This window comes from Malurus melanocephalus, unplaced genomic scaffold (assembly GCF_030028575.1).
Source record: "Malurus melanocephalus ecotype Western Australia unplaced genomic scaffold, MMel_1.1 scaffold_153, whole genome shotgun sequence".
Taxonomy (NCBI): Eukaryota; Metazoa; Chordata; class Aves; order Passeriformes; family Maluridae; genus Malurus; species Malurus melanocephalus.
Genome location: NW_026623385.1, coordinates 1,262,566 through 1,268,360, shown reverse-complemented (window position 1 = coordinate 1,268,360; position 5,795 = coordinate 1,262,566).

Below are 5,795 nucleotides of genomic sequence, written 5' to 3'. Positions count from 1 at the left end.
TCCTTTGATGAAAGGTATTGGAAACACTGAAAATTAAATTTTAATAATTGCAAGTAACATCCTCACAAGTAAGGCAAATCAGCCATTTTTAAAACACATGGATAATTAGGTTTTCTCTGATAGGCAGTTCTCTCTGTGCAATTCACTATCTAAACTGGTAGGAGTATTCCCACATAATGTAATTGATTCTGTTAAAATTAAAATCACTTAATCATAGGACTAGAATCAGGATGATGTTCCCAGAACATGTATCAGGGCCAGGCTGGATGGGGTTTGAGCAATCTGCTCTAGTGGAAGGTGTCCCTGTCCATGGCAGGGGAGTTGGAGCCAGATGATCTTCATGGCACCTTCCAGGACAGGCTGTTCTATGATTTTATGATACTAAAGTAGCTCTTCAGTTTCTTAGTTCCCAGTTGTTCTAGTGGTGTCTTAACTGCATGGATTTAAGGCAGATCAGCAGAAATCTTGCTTAAGATATAGGGAGGAATTCTGCCAAATTTTACTTAAAATTGACGASTAAACAAACTTCATGTTGAGTACTTGCAGAGAGATCTGTTCAAGGTTCAGTTCAACAGTGGCAAAATGTTGCAGACAATTGTATTTATGTTTCATGGTTTCTGTTTCCCAGGGAGCTGTTCCGTTTTCCTAAATGAAGTGTTATCATAGATAATTGCTGATTTCAAGGAGGGTGGTAAAGCTTGAATAGCTAAAAAAGTTGATAAAGCAATTTATTAAGCATCTACATTGCTTCCCAAAGTCAAAGAAGGTCTATCTTCTGGTAGATCTAATTAATTTTTAGAACTTCTCTATATGCTGTATTTTAAACCTACTGAATCTCTAAACAAATTTGGTTTTGATTTGATTTTAAAAAAAAACATACACGTTTCATATCCAAACAGACACAGTTATCTTAAATGTAATTTTTGGACACCTAGAATCTCATTCTCCAGAAGACCATGAGGAATAATGAATAACCAGTTCCTTAGTTAGATTAATTTTAATCTAACTGCCAAATAATTTAATTTTTAGGCTTTTAATATTACGGGAATGGATACTTAACAGTGGGACTAATGTTTTCCAACATTAAGTTTCAGTGTCACATAATACAATTAAATCTGCTGTTTCCTTTTTGATTCCATAGGTCTTGGAAGACCATAGGATATATGGGAAAAAACCTTCATATGTAAAATAAAATCTTTCCTTGGTTTAATGGAGTACTTTATGTGCAAGAAATGTTTGCAACATTAATCCAAAGTTCAAAAGCTTTATCCATGTGGTTTGCACTGGAACTGCTTGGTTATGCAACAATAGGGAAACAGTATAATTAGAAATGAAATCTTCTTATTTGCATTTTAARTATTTATTATGTAATTGCCAAGGAGGGTTCTCATTAATTTTAAAATACTTACTTGCCTCAGCTAAGGATGTGRCCTCTTATTCACAGCAGTGTTATAGGAAAAGGATCCCTCAAATGCTCTCCTCATTCTTGGGTAGGACTCTTCTGCCTGAGCTCGGTCAGTGAGGGTACTCTGATATTGTTTTAATTGCATGACGTTGGGATTGCGGGCTTGATGTCTTCTGGTGATGTTTCTTAAACAGGCATTCCCTCTATTTATGGTCCTGTACAAACATCARCTTTCTGTTATGGGAAGAGGAAAGAGACTGCTAACATTCAATAAAACCACTTTTTTTTTCCTTCGCTATAAAATGCTTGTATGCAACAGTTGTGCCTTAACATAAGCTTTTTTTTTGTGTATTCAGATGCGCTAAACTCTTTCTATGCTGTCAGAGATAATTTTAATTTGATTAGTTTGTTAAAACAGTTTGTTTATTGTTTCTGTTTCTCCTGAGAGGGTTTCTCTGACCTATTGTCTCTTCAGATTATCAACTGGATTATTTATGCCAATTCCTTGATATGAGAGGGAACAAGTAATTTTATTTATCTTCCTGTCCTCTAATGTTCATGATGTTTCTCTTAGAACCAAAAGATGATAGAATCTTGAACGGAAAGCACCTCTGCAGCTCATCTCTTCYAATCTCCGTWTACAGTARGATTGTYACAAACAATCCACTGCATYATGGCTTGGACTTGTCCAASAAWYGTTYRTACTGAGAAGAGTTTGTCTCTGAARACTTTCAAACTCTGTTTAAATAAGTTGTAGGCAGTTAATAGCTTGATGCATTACCTTCTATCTCCCAGAATAAATAAGCCAGTTTGTGTCACAATTTTTTCATGAGACCTTTTTTCTGAAATCTTGATCATAGCCATTAGCTGGACTCTTCCAGATTTCACTTCTTTAAATTTGACACAGTACTTCAGTTATGCCCTCTTTAGCATTGACTAGAAGGTTGGAGAAGAATTCATTCAAAGTACGTTCCTAGATGTCATCACAAATAACTATTTTGCTTATAAAAGAATTTAAAATAAATTAGAAAATTATCTTTTTATGTAATCTACTATTTTTTCTACGTTACTTCTTTATATGCCATAAATAGATAAATTGAATTGTATTCTAGCTCATGGTCAAATACTTTCATTCAGCTCATGAACAAATAATTTCAGCAAGTCCTAAAACAATTGACTTAATGAGAGAATGTTTTTAAATCTTTAGAATTTCATATCTTTTAATGTAAGAATCTAAATTAAGTCAAATGTGAAAGAGAAATTTTCTTSTTTGGCCAAGTACTTAATCTAAGTTTGGAGATAAGTTTTGTTGTGAGCTGGAGGCTGGGAAATATAATGTGTAGAGGTCACCTCCATCCTRATATAATTTTATTATTTTTATGTCAGTTTTTGGGAGCTATTAAGAAAATATCAAATTTCATAACTCAATTAACCCATCCCAKATTCAGCCTGGGAGATGATGAAATKACCAGCTTTATGCTGAATAATAATAGTTACCTTTAASCTAATAGRATAGTTTCTGTGAATAGRYTATAATTTATTTCATRTAATTTARTATACTTATYSYTTAAATGTATTGCTCTATATACTGAGGCAGCTAAACAAGTTCTTGAAAAATTAAACATGGTTTATGCAATGCTAAGCTGATTGATTAAACTGGATTGGGACCCTGTTGTAGAAGTTGTGTGCATAAAAGTCTGTCATCTTTGCCATGGACTGTGATGTTTGYACCCATAAATACAAACTCATTCTGCCCACAACAGCCCTGATATCAACAGTTACTCATCTGTTATAATGATGTCTAAGCCATTTTGAACAGATGTTTATTCAACTAAATTTCATATTCTTCAGGTTTTGACCATTCAGGGTAATACTTTGTGCTAAAGGAGTATTTTTCTAAAATATTTTCATTTTTACTGAATGTTGAGTATCTTCCTGTCCTTGGGCATTTTTAGGATTGTTTATGTAATTTATAGCTTCTTACAATTTGTTTCAATGGATTTTCAGCAGGGAATATAACAACAAGAAACACATCACTGACTTAATGCTATCCTATTTTTAAACTATGAACAGTTAAAAATTCATGCAGCAATAATTCTAGCTTTGGGTTGCTTAGAAATGTGGTAATAGTTTTAAAATGTTTTGATGAAAGAGAAAATATTTTTGTACAAATAATTATATATCAAGGTGTTTCTTAATAAGATTGTCTAAGTCCTTTCTCTGAAACATGTGATWTTTACATGTGTCACCTTTTTTTGYARGAATMAAAAACAAATCTGTCAGKAAGGCCAATACAGTTGTTTGTTTTKAGATKCTTTCAATCAGGGTTAAAACCTCTCTTTTTAGCTACAGAAAAATTGATTGGTCAGTGTATTTTATTCAGGATGCCAYGACCTAAATACTGCTCTTTCTGTTGCTGACTTTAGCTTACACTTAGTTCTGCTTTATCTTATTTGTTACCTACATGTACATTTCATAGACTACTGTATTTTTAGCAAGAGTTGCCATGCAATTGTGCCAWTGCCATAATCTTGTTTTTTTTTTTCAATCTCACCTAGCACCTTCTGAACTCTRAGGCTGAMTKTAGCATTTTTCTGGTTAGAACTGARGGAGAGGGATTCAATACACCTTTYGTTGCAAAKATCTCTTGATTTAAATCARGATATGTTGATTCCATARTTATRTTATCTGATTTCTTGCCCTGTCTTTATTACAGTACTATCTTTAAGCAACATCATTGCTTTTTTTTCCCCCAGAGAAATCTCTTAATATATACTTCACATTAGAAACAAATATCATACATCTCCTTTGTAGAACATGCTAAAAGGAGACATTTTTGTGAGGATGGGTTATGTGTTTTATAAGAGTGGGCAAACTCTTGGCTCCTATTAAGAGACATGTTTATGTTGTATTATTTCTATTTGTTATTGCTATGTTAGTTATGTTTGAAGGGTTAATGTGTTCRGCATTCAACACAAACTTCTAACACAGCTTTTGGCCTGAAGTTGAAAAGCATCATCTTTGGGTTTAGATTATAAAGGCCAAGTAGTCAGATGAGTGCTGGCCCAATCCAATAGCCCTCTGAAGTCTGAAGGACCACTTGGACAGTTAGCTGGTTTTGAAGGAACAGTTTTGGCAGTGACTTTGTTTGGTGTTTTCTCCCCTGAATTTCATATTTTCTGCTGCTGTTCCACAGACAGCCAGTCTGTACCTTTCAGTGAGGGAGTCCATRTTATTGCCTTGGCATGTTATCAAACTCATGCTGGCTACCAAGCTACAATGAAGAAATGCAGTTTTATAAAGTTTCTTCCTCAGCAAAACCAAAATGGAATATAATGAGGAAATATGAGGCACTCTTTTGGCATGAGTGCTTCTTAGAAACATTTTTAAGGTTTGTGGCTTTGACTTCAAGTCTGCAGATTTTGATAAATGTGACCCCTAGGTAATTTTCCTGCTGTGTTCTCCGTGTTGTGTCCGATTTATTGTTCTATAACCAAAAGGCTGCCCAGTGGATCAAGGGAAAACAAGTTAGATTTTCATGTTAGAAAGGTCACACAGACCAGCTGAGATAGGAAGGCAGAAGAAAACTCCTGGTCCAAACTCCTGCTCAGACTAAGGTCAGCAACAAATTTCTCAGGGCTGTGCCCAGTCAGGTTTTTAGAATGTCCAAGGATGGAGAATGAAAGGTCTGTCTAGGCAACCAGTTCCAGTGTTTGACCGCCCACTGAGTAAAAAAAGTGTTTTCCTGTGTTTAAAAAGAGATTCCTGTATTTTAGTTAATGTGCGTTTTCTTTTGGAAATTATATTAAATCCATTTAAAATTAGATTAAAAAAGGAAAAAAGAAAWGCAAAACTAACAAACCAACCAAGCAACCAAAAAACCCACCAAAACCAAAACACCGTAGAAATATTTAGGTTGGAAAAGACCTGTAAGATCATCAAGTCCAACCATTTTAACTCTCACTGCCAAGGCCACCAGGAAGCCACACCCGTAGTCTCCACATCTTTCAAATATCTCCAGGGATGGTGACTTCCCTCAGCAGTCTTTTCCTATGCTCAACAACCCTTTCAGTGAAGAAATTTTTGTTAATGTCTAATTAAAACCTCCCCTGGTTCAAATTTAAGCCATTTCCTCTTGACCTRTCACTTGTTGCTTGGAAAAAGAGATTTAATATTAAAAAATAAAAAAAAAATAAATTGTCCTACCCACAAAGCCCATGCCCAGATTCGCATTTATTCTCCCCCTCTAGGTTGTTGTTACTGAAAATCTGTTACTTTGAAGATTAAGGTCTTTATTTTTCAGGTTTATCTTTATGGAAGTACTTCCAAGTTTTCAGAATATTTACCTTGTGTGTAGGAGATATTAYGAAATTAAGAATTACTGACTTAG